Raw genomic sequence first — 14,216 nt, 5'->3', positions numbered from 1 at the left:
GAAACCCCGTGTTCCCCTTGGATTCTAATTGTTGCATCATGGGATCGCGCACCACCATATATAGTTGTCGGTTAAGTATAAATAGCTAAATGGTCATCCCTTGGTCTTCCTATTGACATGAACATGAAGTTTCTTTTTTTACCGACTCATATTTGATATCGTACCAGGAATCAATATGGATGGTCGTCGTTAGACGGAATAATTACGATTGACATACTTGGGTAGGATTGCTACGGATAATTCCGACAACAAGAGTAGGCGTGTCATACACCATTGTGAAGATAAATCAATTAAGATTTACGACATAACAAGTTATAGTTGTGTTGACAGTCGAGAAATCGGCATATAACGGAATTTTGCCACCGGCTGACATTTTTCTAAATCACAATGATAGCCTGTCTTAATTTTTCTAATCTGATTTTATGTTGAAAATTTGGTACACCATCTCGAATTCTACCTAAAACTTATCAAAATATTATCAATAGGGTTGTGAAATACGTTTAGTTTTAATTATGCTAATCATAAATGAGAAGAGACATATCATTTATCTCTTTATCAATTCGTGAAAGATATCATAATCATTTTCATTATTTTCCTAACGTCTTGTGCGAAACGTCTAATTAATTTCATATGGTGATGATTAAAATGACACCTTAGATAATTTGTTAAAGGGATAAAGCATATCTGGTGATTAAAAATAAGACACTTTCTTTTAATAACATGCATGGCAAATATACACAATTTTATCTGTTCATAATTTACGAACATAACAATTTTGAAAATAATTGACGTTAAAGAGGCGGAGAAAATTTAAGAAACTGACTTATAGTAAAATCCTCTAAAATGATTCATCTCAAAAACAAAAGCGTTAAAGATATCATCTGTGGCATAAGATATTAAACTTTGTTGAGTATACCAGATCTTATAAACATGAATGGATATATTAAAATGAAGGATAACAGGAAATACACCATCCCACAATGGGTATTATTCGTTTTCTTCTCTCAATTAATCAGTAAACACAATAAATATTCTTTATTTAAAAAAAAGGTTTTAAATATAAACCAACTCAATAAAATCAGTACAGCAAGAAACATTACTATTGTCGGCAATGGAAAAATTAATTGTTTTTTTACATTCGATAAGGAATATATATGATATACATAAAATAACAAAAAATATTAAATAATGATTGAATTGCTTCTATACAGATCACACCAACATTATTTTATGATCATGAGCTCTTTGTTAGCGGGCTGTGTGATGAAATCAACTAACAACAAAAATCAATGAATAATTTTTAATTAAGAAAAGTACACGAACATGTGAAATTGCAGGCAATAGTTAATAAGTTGTCCAAATGATAAATAGTTTAATACGATGTTAATAAGAACGGAATCATTGATATAGTTATGTTCGTCATCACATACCCTTATATGGACATTCGCTAGCTAGTTGTTGTATCTAGAAGGTTCAGGTCCTCTCAAGTCGTTGCGACAGGATTATTATGGTTCTCATGGTCGTTGTTATTGTGTACTTCTCATGGGTAGCAGTTGTTATGTTGGGACTTTGGTTGTCTTTGTGGATTTCTTTATTGATAAACATGATGGTGAATTCCCTTCTCTTGTTTGTAAGTTCTTTTACGGTTCTTGTAGGTAGAATGATGTCTTGACATCTGGGAACTACATGCCGTTGTGATGGATTGGCTTTGCAGCGAGAGTGGGCCTCGCGCCTTCCGACCCTTTTTTTATGAAATAAATAAGACAACTCAATTTGCTGGTAGGAACAAGGACAGCTTAATTATTCTTTTTTTTTATCTTGAAAATGATATAATATCACAGTACTTACATCATGCAGATTAACAATAAATATCATTATCAGTTGACAATAACACATGTATTTCAATTTCAAATATTGCTTGAATTACCTTGTAAACTACGCTCATTCTATTTATTATACATGAGTAAATAACCTCATGAAACACATTTACTAAAATGTTATATCTGAGTATATCATTTGTATATATTTTTATATATCTTTATATTTATTGAATTATATAATATTAATTTGCAATTAATTAATTTCTTAACATTTTAATGAAATAGATAAGACAACTCAATTCGCTGGTAGGAACAATGATAACGGCCAGTAGACTTATATTTGCTTTTATAGTCCCTATTGATTACCCGATATTTTTGTTCCCCAGTCAAAATTGAGTTCTTTTTGCAAACGTCATCCACCGTAGTGTTGTGACGGAACTGAGTGTCCCTCGTCTTAACAACTCTTCAGACTGACCATTGACTAATACCACTAAGGCATACCTTTTCGATGTTCTGGGGAAAGCTCAGTAGTGCAAGGTTGGGATCTGCCTTACGACCTTTTCAAAAGAATAAAATGACGAGAACTTAGTTCTGCTGGTAAGAAAATGATGTATTTAATTATACTTTCGTTTCTTTCCTTATTGATGAAAATAATTTACAAAACATTAATTATGCACAATAACTTAATAATACCGTGTGGAAATGGAAGTTTATTTTGATGAACCACCTATTACACCAAAACATAAATAATAAGAATATTTATTACATTGGTTGCAATGAATTACATTGATTTCCCAGCTAAATAAAAACCGATAATTTCACTCTCTGACGTCATACAACAATAGGCGTTGTAAAGACGTCGATAACGGCGGATCAAAACAAATTGTGAATGCGTAGAAAAAAAGATATAGTTCCTTACATGTTTTACATTAATTTCTTTAAAAAAAGCCATTTGCCAATGTAATAAAAAGAATAACTAATTAAAGAATTCAAATATCGAAAAATATTCAACTCGTGACCGAACAACACTGATAATTAACTCAGCGCATTCGTGAATTAATGTGTTGTTCGGTCACTCGGTGAATATTTTTCTCTATTTGAATTCTTCGATCAGTTATTCTATAAATATTTAGATTATTAAAGAATTCCATTTGATACTGTGTATTTGTTTTAGATATATTAAGCGCACTTGTCTAAGACATTTGCAAACAATACATCTACACAGACATTAAGACATTTTAAAATATAATGCTTGAACATCTTTTGTAATTACATTTAAAGTATCCAATAGATGAAAATGGGTTTTAACATCCCCGAACAATTCATGTAAATGTTTATGAAAGTATTCAGAAAAAAAATCACTGCTGATTTCATAGTTGATTTGATTTGACAAAACTGTGCTGTACATTTTAAAAACCGACCTGTATAGGTTGAATTTAATTTCATATAATTGCTTGATATCCACAACGAAACAATTATGTGAATACAGATGTACCAAATACATCAAGAAAAGGAAACCGCATATTTCGGTTGATCTTCTGTTCATGTTGTTACATCTGTACATTTTACAGGTTAAAATTGAATTTTAAGGTTCATCTGCTATTTAATAGAAAAAAAAAATGTGTTTAATACCTGTCACTCATGATATCCACCACCATCTACTTGATACTTGAGCAATCTAAACACGACTAGCTGGTGTAGCCAAACGAGCTTCTCGGAATCTGCTCACAGTGGGGAGAGGAGAGACCTCATCTGTCGATTGGTTGTGAGCACTAGCTAGTGGTATAACCATGACAGGTTTTGATCTTATTTCAGTGTCATGTCCAATGTGGACAACATTGTATGAACTTCTCTTTTGGTGTATCTTAACTAATTAATCAGGTTCTATAACTCTTCTCTAACAGTTACTTAACCTTTTTTCGATTGAAGATTTAAAAATTATGTTAAGATATCAATAATAAGTGTAATGATAAGCAACTCGATTTAAAAATAAACATTAATGCTCATATTTACTCCCCCAAGGGTGACTGGGGAATAGAAGTATGGTCACCATTGGTCTTCCTCCGACCGGCAGTAAAACCCGTGCTAAAGTGGGGCGTCCGTTTGGCTGTGCGGGATGTACAAATTTGCAGCCACGTCCGGTCAGAATGGGGACGTTAAATCCGATGCCTCGTGTAAAGAGAGTGCCACGCTCTTTGCACGTTAAGAACCCTTGCAACAACTCTTTGAGGGGTCCGTAGGTGACCTGTTGCAAGGCTAAATTTCTGTCCCTATCCAATATACCCTCATTTTCCCGTGGCAGTCTAAATTTCTCCGACCATAATCCCTAATCTATTACAGAACCTACCTATTGTATTTATTGTGAACTTGTTCTCGTCCCGAATATGCATGAAATATTTGCCACTGGACGTTAAGCAACCAACAATCAATCAATCAATCATATTTACTACTTTAAGTCTAGAATGGACAGGAGTTGGCGATCATACCACATCGTTCTGAGTTTAAACTGAAAATATGTCAATTTTTCAATTACATTTTTTATTTTTTTTTTTGTAAATAAAGAACAAATGTGTAATTCGTTTATACAATTTCCATCTAGTATTGAGGTAATCTACTTTTCATGGGAGAATACCTGAAATATGGGAATACGAGCATTTCCTGAAATACAGTATGCAATGGCTATGTTCCTTCCAATTCTTTTCATAAAACGATGTTCTAGTATTTCGATAATTGAAGTAAAGTCCATTTTTGCCACTCTCCATAAACGGCCATTTGACAAGTTATTAACATGGACTTTGTAGAGCATGGCATAAATATGTGCTATGGAGTAGTCTTTCTTGCCCGGCCAATTAGAATTTTCACAACAAGGCAGCATTTATTTAATGGAGGCCCAGTCCTTGTCGTCTCCTTCGATGGCAATCACCACTCCTGGATACTATCGATCCTCAACTGCAGCAGCGTAATAGAAGTTTATCTCCCGTGTTTCTGTATCTTGAAGTGTAAATTTTTTAACAAGTTCATATACATTTACTCTCATTTTATTTTTTATTAGTTTATATAATGAATAAGTAGCCAATCTTCTTGTGACATCTCCTTTTCTCTGCTTAATTGCATCAAAATTTTGTATACCAGATACCCCAGCATGATTTGTAAATACTGCTCGAACTGGTATGGTAAATAGTAATTGTATGGAAATCTGTACAAAGAATGCTTCAACTTCTGATGAAATGGGCTGCAACTGTTATGTGATAACTGAAGCCCGATACAAAATCCAGCGTAGCTATATGCATTATTCAGAAATGAAACGGATGTGAGGATTTAATATTTTCAAACAATAAGCTATAACCATTTTCTCCACCAATCCTTCGGATACAGCAATTTCATCAATTTCATCGCAGTGTCTCATAAGTTCTAAATGGAGACAGAATGTTGCATTCTGGTTTTGTCCTTTCTGCAAAACCTTTTAAAGTTGTCGCTAAGTGTATTTTGTAACCTTTGAACCAAGTCTCTTATTAATTGTTTTTTGAAGCAAGTCCAAGTTCTCATTACGGCTTATTTTAAAATTATTTGTAAACATGACGTCCTTTCAACAATTATCCCAGAAATACTCTACAGGGAAATGAATTCTTTCTGAAACTGGCTGATTTCCCGACATTTCATTTTTCTTCTCAACTCGCAGTTTAATATTTCTTTAAGAAGGATTGTCTTCTGAACCTGATCCATTATTAACCTAAAACATGGAACAGTGCAGCTCAATTTATTTAAAAAAAGAAAACAAAGTTAATATTTTTGACAATGAATAGACCTAAAAGTTCATTTACGAAATCATATGCGTAAACAATACTTGTAACATCTTTTAATAGTATACTTACCAATTGATGAAGTGTCATTGGAGGGGACAGTTGGTGTTCGTTCTAACATTTCCTTCTGACATTCTGCTAGTTTCTTTAAATGTACAGGTCCAATGTTTTCTGGGAGTAACAAGTGTAACATTTTCTTCGAACCTTCTGCTAGTTTCTTTGAATGTCCGGGTCCAATGTTAATTTTTCTGGGAGTAACTTTTAAACATTTTCACTTATATTCTCATGTGTTGGAAACAACATGTGTACTCCGTGTACTTTCTTTAACTCGTCACTGCTGAGAGCTGGTTCTGCTTTTTAAACAAGGAGACATGAGACAAGCTCACTTTAAAGTTAATTTATTTACCTACATGTGAATCTGATGTGTTTCTAAATCACTGACATAGTCGCTACATGGCTCACCACGGTTATTCGTATAGACATCCCTGACCGAATAAACATTTAAGTATTAAAGTGCTGTGTCTTGTTCTATGTCTTGAATGGTTTCATTGATGCTTTTCAACATGTCCTCTCTGAAATTAAAACCAATTACATATATATATCTTGATATCTATATCATTAATGGAAAGCTTAATACTAAAATATATGATAAAAGAGATGATTTTTCATTTCCTATCGTTAATTATCCATTTTTAGATGGTGACGTTCCCTTGTCACCATCTTACGGTGTTTATATATCTCAACTTGTACGATTCGCTCGTGTATGTAACAATGTTTTAGATTTTAACGAGAGAAATGTATGTATTACTGAAAAATTATTACACCAGGGTTTTCGATATCACAAACTAGTCAAAACATTTACTAAATTTTATCATCGGTATAAGGACATCATTCGTAAATATAGCTCAACATGCAGACTTCTTATACGTTCAGGTATTTCACATCCAATTTTTTATGGAAATATTCTTTATAAAGCACAAAAATGTCAGTATTCACCTCTGAAGCTAACAAAACCTTTAAATAGACTTATTAAGAAGGGATATAGTTACGATACTGTTGTCAGGTCATTAAAGATTGCATATTTTGGCGTTAATATTGATTCACTTATAGGGTCTTTGCATCGGCACTAAACACATTTATTTAAAAACCAGTTGTTGGCATGACACGGGTTATGTTCTTCTCATATATGTTATGATGGTATGATACTAAACCCCTAACGGGAAGGATTGTGCCTGATATTCATATGATGAAGACATAATCTTTCAATCAGTTTAATTGAAGTCTGGAGCTGGCATGTCAGTTAACTGCTAGTAGTCTGTTGTTATTTATGTATTATTGTCATTTTGTTTATTTTCTTTGGTTACATCTTCTGACATCAGACTCGGACTTCTCTTGAACTGAATTTTAATGTGCGTATTGTTATGCGTTTACTTTTCTACATTGGCTAGAGGTATAGGGGGAGGGTTGAGATCTCATAAACATGTTTAACCCCGCCGCATTTTTGCGCCTGTCCCAAGTCAGGAGCCTCTAGCCTTTTTTAGTCTTGTATTATTTTTAATTTTAGTTTCGTGTGTACAATTTGGAGTTTAGTATGACGTTCATTATCACTGAACTAGTATATATATTTGTTTAGGGGCCAGCTGAAGGACGCCTCCGGGTGCGGGAATTTCTCGCTGCATTGAAGACCTGTTGGTGACCTTCTGCTGTTGTCTGTTCTATGGTCGGGTTGTTGTCTCTTTGACACATTCCCCATTTCCATTCTCAATTTTATTATTACTTCATTTTCAGTCAAAGGTGCTTGAATGAATGACAGCCATTATAACGACATTGTATGATAAGTACATGATCTTATTAAAAATAAGTGTGAACTTATTCCAAGTGTAGATAGTAAATACATTAATCTGTATCATTGAAAAAGACACACTTTGAAGTAACAAGAAAATCAAATGCATGTGTGAAAAATGAGATCTGGAGTATGTGTGAATACGACAAAATTGCAATTAATACAATGTAAACAAATCAATGGAACAACCCTTTATTGTTGTTCTTCTTCTTGAAGTCACAACGAAGTATTTGTTATCGTTTTAAAAATCAGTAATGTATATAGTTACATGTTTTTGTTACTTGTCAAATAAAATGTACAATAGTCAGGATCACTGCTAAAATACGTGATTTTTAACATTACTTAATTCAGTGATTGAGCAGGGTCTCTGATTTTATACTCATGCAGTTGCGTACTAGGTTTTTACCATCCGCTGTCATATATTTATAGGCATCTGACATGTTCAGGTGAAAATTATTTTCCCTAAATATCACTTTCTGTCCCTTAACAAATATATGAATAGGCGTGGCATGTATCTCCACAATGTCCTGTGTAACAGACAATACTACAATCTACTACATAACTTAGTTTATTTACCAGTTTATCCAATTTCCCAACAGACTCTTTGATAGCAGTTATAATCTACAGTGCACCTGCTGGTTACATACAAAGACTATCTCGTGTGAATCTTTACACGGTCTGCTTTTGTCCTTCCAGGAAACGTAAATTCACTAAAATCTGCCTCACCAATGCGACGCAATTGGGTTGACGCCAAGCGTCTTAGATCGCGCAAGTTTGTTGGTGTCAGGTTAAAAACTTAACTATATGTCTTGATGGATCCTCTGTATGTATGAATGTCATAATCTGAAGTTATCTGTCCAATAACTAGAGACAGTTCGTCCTTTGTTATCGTATCTGTCAGTAATTCACCATACAATTTCTCATCACAAATAGAGTCCCAAGGTTTTAGGTTTGCCGAACAGTGACCTTGGTGTACAGGACAAATTGCGTTCTCTCCAGTTGATCTTAGATAACTGTCTGTATTGCAGGGCTTATTGGCATCGTGTGCAGCAATAATCTTCGTTCTTACTGTCACATTTTTAAACAGATTATGATCCTGGTCTACCACCATCAAATTGGTGGGCCTTAGCACCTGGCATATTCTTAAAAGGACTATTTGAAATTGGTCCATAATAAGGTGGAGGATACGTGCCGTCATAAAATGGAGTCGATCTATTAAATCGGAATGAAGTACACTTTTCACAAGTACATGTTGGTAAAGTATGGACCAGTTTATCATCATGTAGAGTCTTGACTTCAAAAGTAAAATGGTTGAAATGGTCTAAAGTTAAAATGTCTTTTGTTTTGACATCAAATTATCAAATAAATAAAAGTGACTTATGATTTCCTTAGGTAATAACACCAAAAATTATATATCTTTAGATTTTTTTACTAATTTTTCTTGGCAAAAGAAGTTTAAAAAATCTTTATCAAGTTCAAACAACGTAATAAACGGGATAAAAAAAACATTTGGTTGTATCGGCATCTTTTTTATATCTGAATCAAACTGTTGTAAATATTTCATAAAAAAAAACTAGAGTAAAATTACGATTACAATTTGATATATCTTTATTTAGTTCTATACTATTACTACTACCATGTAATTGAATATATCTATTTACAATATCTAACAAATATTCGCTTTGTATTAATTCTAATTCTATATTGGCCTGGGGCTCGATGGTGGCCATATTTGATCCACCTGTCACAGTGGAAAAATGGACAAAAATTGATTTTGAGACTTTTCGGACATTTTGTAAAAGATTTTGTAAAATCACTGTTTTGTTACAATTTGCAATATTTCACTAAGGGATTTTGTTATTTTTATTGTGCAAGATTTAAGTCAAGTTTAGAAGATTAAGCTAATCTAATTTTATGTTTTAATTTGTTTTTCAATTAGCGACATTTTACTCCAAATGATCTATTATTCATATATGACAAGCCAAGACTTCAATTCCTTAAATAAGTCTGTATGTTCTATTGTTTATTATTATCTATGTGCTAATTTTTCTGTAATCTCTTAATTGAATTTTCTCACTCATTTAGAGAAATATTTGCCAAGTCTATTGAAGTAGTTTTTAGTTAGCTATATAAACTATGTTATTATTTTGATGTGGCAGATTGGATTTAGTATTACACTAAGCAGTTCTAACTCTATACAATTGTATTCCATGCTGCCCTTATTAAAGTATACATCGCGCTAACCAGAGTCGTCTTTTGTTACAAGAGCTTGTCCCAGAGTTAGAGTCCGTGCAGACTTGTCGCACTGTCTATGGTGTGTGTGTGGTTCCAGGCCAACACATTTCCCAGTCACAGATACACTCAGTTTCTATTTGTGACACACCATCCTGACCAAAGTAAAAGTTTAAAACAATTGTATCCATGACTTAGTTAAGACAATCCTCCGTCATTTTTGTATTCCCTATATTGATATGAATAGCTGATCACAAATCAACACCAAGGATTCCCCAGGACCAAGATAAACACTGTGGACTGTAAATGGACTATACCCTCGAAGCTTTTGTTGAAGGTAACATTCTTGGGAAGCACCTGTGGTAAACTTCTGTTAAACCCTTCAACTTTTATGCGTATCCAGGTTGCGTTTGGGCATCTGGACTCAGACGGTACAGTATCCATTTTCCTATTTCCCTGATATTTTCAATTGAACTTAATATTTTAAAGATCAAATTCAAAAATCTACTGTTATGAGCCAGAGTTTCTTGTCACCTTTACGCACAAAAAGAATGGCATGTCCTATTTAAGAAACATCTTAAAATGCCATGCTGCCCTTTTTATTTTGCATTGAAATGGTTATCAAAATTATAAAGGTAAATGAAACGTAAAATATTTTCAGTTCAATATCAGTTAAAAATGTTCAATAGATATGTTATGAAAAAACCTCAACAATAATTTCTGAAATATATTCGAAAATATTAAATATTTACATAAATTCATATAAGAAGTTTTATTCGACCAATACAAAACGGTACACGCATATTCATTTTCTTTCATTTGGTAGCCTCGTGTACCTTTCAGCATTACTGCTTGGTGACCACATAACAAATTTATTTCCATCAATCCAAGATGAGAGAAAAAAACCTCCTCCTCTACACCTTTCTCCTTCCAAACTACCAACGCCTAAGTTTAATCCGCTACACATTTAAGCATGAAATATTTTATTGTTAACATAATAATCACCATGTAAATTTTGCGAACAGCTCCAAAAAAGATACGTTTGGTAAAGATCCTGAGATATTAATGTTAGTCTTGCAACATGTCCTCATATCACGTCGTTTATTTTTTTTTAAATTAGGATTTACTTTCAAATGCACTTCATTTTGGTGATGGAACCTTCCAGCAAACATATTCGTTATTATCAGTCACACTCAAAGATTTCCTCAACCCTTATGTGTCCTTCCATAGACTTTGACACAAAGTGTCTGAAAAAAAAATGATTTAAGATATTTACACTATATCATGGAGTACAAATACATATTAACTGGGCGACATGCATATTATCTATCAGTATTAGAGCACATTTGCACTTTGACACACATTGTTAGTATTTTTACTTTCCATTATCTGCTGTTGCAACAGTATATAAATTTATGGAAATATTCACTCAAATAGTAATTGCATGGAGATCTGTTCAAAGAATGCTTCAACTTCAAATGAAATGGGCTGCAACTGTAATGTGATAACTGAAGTCCGATACAAAATCCAACGTAGCTATATGCATCATTTAGAAATGAAACGGATGTGAGGATTTAATATTTTCAAACAATTTAAAAAATTATTTTTGTTTTTTTCTTGAACTATTATGTGTGAAGCAACTTTGTAATTAAAATTTATTCAGTAAATATCAATAATGATCAAATACTTGTTGTGAAATCGAAATGTCAAAGTGACTTGATATTAAAATAGCTTCATTCCGCCAAGAAATATATCCTTTTCATGATTAAATTTTAATAAATTTTCAATTATCAAGGCTAATGAACAATTGTCTAAATTTAAAAATAAATATATGTTACAAACAGAAAATATTTCAAGATCTTTCTCTCATATATTAAAACAGTGGTCAACAAATTATTTATTACTTTTCGTCCTGTGATTTTTGTCCTATCAAAGTAACTTGATGTCCTGTGACTTTTTTGTCCTGTGACTTTCTGTCCGTTTACCTTGTGATATACATAAAGTAAGAAAAATATTAAATAATCATGATATTCCTTCTGTACAGATCACACCAAAAACATTTTATGTTGATTAGCTCTTTGTTATCAAGCTGCAATGAAAACAGAAGAAATTGGATTCAACACGAACACGACCAAACTAAACTGCAGACAACGGTTAATTGTTATATTCAAAAACAAGAAAAAGTCAGAATCGTCGTTAACATGAAAGCCATCGATGAATTAGTTATGTTTGTCATAGGATATCCTTATATGGACATTCGCTATGCTTGCTGTGCATCAAATTTGGGCGTCCATTCACTCTCTGAATGAAAAAAAAAAAATCAGTTAAAGACAGGTTTATCTTATCAACATTCGTATTACATTTAGAGGAATGTATGTGACATGCATTTTTGAATAACAAAACTATTAAATAGTGATGGAATTGTTACTGTACAGATAACAGCAAAACTATATTATGATCATAAGCTCTATGTTAGCAGTAATCAAAGCAGCAGACATTTACAAATCATTGGGATTCAAGAAGTTTACTATTACATGTATATCTAACTGCATGCAATAGTCAATTGTTCTAATTTAAAAACAAGTTGCTTTCGTTAAAAAAAAAGAAAAGCAATACATGAACCTAAGACCGCTGACTGGTCACCAAAATATTGTTGCTCAATTTGCGTTTGCTTCGACGTGAAATAATTGACTCTGAATAGAAGAAGCCAGTTGAAAGTGTTTATTTACAGCTTCTATTTGAATATACATTTTAAAGTTCGACTATTTTATTCATTACTTGGGAAAGCCTGTACATAATTTTTCCGATGATAACCCTTTTGCAAATCCCAATTTCTACAAACCGGATGACTTGTACAAATTGCACAAACCAATTGCAATTTAAATTTAGGCACTAAGTTTGCTTTATAATCTTCGTTTTACTACACCTTATTTGCCACCGCATGGACCTTTTCGCTGTGTTTTTTTTCTTTCTTAAAATCAGATTATCCAAGTGGTGTTTGAGAACAATAATGCTGCTCAGGCGGATACATTTCTCTTCGTTGTCTTCCTTTCCGTTTTTTTTTTTTTTTTTTTTTGGTTTACGCTTCTTCATAAGGTTTGAACTTTTTTGAACTATTCGTCATAGAGAGTTTGAACTTCTTTGAACGATTTTTCACAGATGATTGTTTTTTTTTCAAGTCTGACAGCTGCAGTGACTTAAATAGTATTAGGAAAAGAGTTATTTAGATATTGACTTTTTAAATGGAACTGATGGGAACATCATTGCAACTCTAACGTGGTGACCCACGACCTCCTCATAACTCGACACTTGATTGATGGATCCCCAGGTACCATTCTTTAGCGTTGCACCAACGGATTCGGAGTAGGTTTTATTTAATCTTCAAACTACCTCTTTTTCTTTTCGTATGTCCCCCAAGGGTGACTGGTGAATAGAAGTATGGTCACCATTGGTCTTCCTCCGACCGGCAGTAAAATTCTTTCTAAAGTGGGGCGTCCGTTTGGCTGTGCAGGATGTACAAATTTGCAGCCACGTCCGGTCAGAATGGGGACGTTAAATCCGATGCCTCGTGTAAAGAGAGTGCCACGCTCTTTGCACGTTAAGAACCCTTGCAACAACTCTTTGAGGGGTCCGTAGGTGACCTGTTGCAAGGCTAAATTTCTGTCCCTATCCAATATACCCTGATTTCCCGTGACAGTCTAAATTTTTCCGACCTTAATCCCGGAAGTCCCTATTACAGAACCTACCTATTGTATTTATTGTTAACTTGTTCTCGTCCTGAATATGCATGAAATATTTGCCACTGGACGTTAAGTAACCAACAATCAATCAATCAATCTTTTCGTAGGGCTTTACCAGTAAAAGCACATTCATCCAGCAACTCACACATGTGTATCTAATGAATAGAACCGATTTTAAAATTATAGAAAGAACCAAGTGCTGATTCCTGTTTATTCACTGAAGCTGACACCAATCGCTAATGTTGTTCCGACTACAGACTAAACTGATTTTTTTTGGTAAGATTTAAGGCATAACAGGATCTAAATAATTTTAAAATATGTCAGAACATTATAGAATCGTACTGATACAAGAAGGAGTAGCAAACATTAATTTAAACATTCGGATCAATTTATACTGAAAATATGTCGTTCTAAAAGGTAACACTAACAGAGGAATGGTCTATGTGGTAGTAAAAAGGGAACTAATATTACTGCGACCATTTAAATAGGTTTATTGTCGCTATCAATTAACTTTCTTCAAAATTTATTACAAAGTATTATATGTCACTAGAACTCCTATCTTTCGTTTGTTGAAATGCTGCTCTAACAGAGATATAATTCAAGTTATAGCATATATCTCTTGTTTCTTTTTTTGTAACCATAAATATACAGACCATTTAAAAGACTGATCTTCAGTTCTTGGCCAGAATATGCCTTCGCTTAGTAAATATATGACCAAAGTGTCAATATCTGATGATGCTATAAAATTGACCACACATTGTAAATCTCTTAGATTTTCTGT

This window comes from Mytilus californianus, unplaced genomic scaffold, assembly GCF_021869535.1.
Source record: "Mytilus californianus isolate M0D057914Y unplaced genomic scaffold, xbMytCali1.0.p SCAF_12, whole genome shotgun sequence".
NCBI lineage: Eukaryota > Metazoa > Mollusca > Bivalvia > Mytilida > Mytilidae > Mytilus > Mytilus californianus.
Note: the sequence above shows the minus strand (reverse complement) of the source record.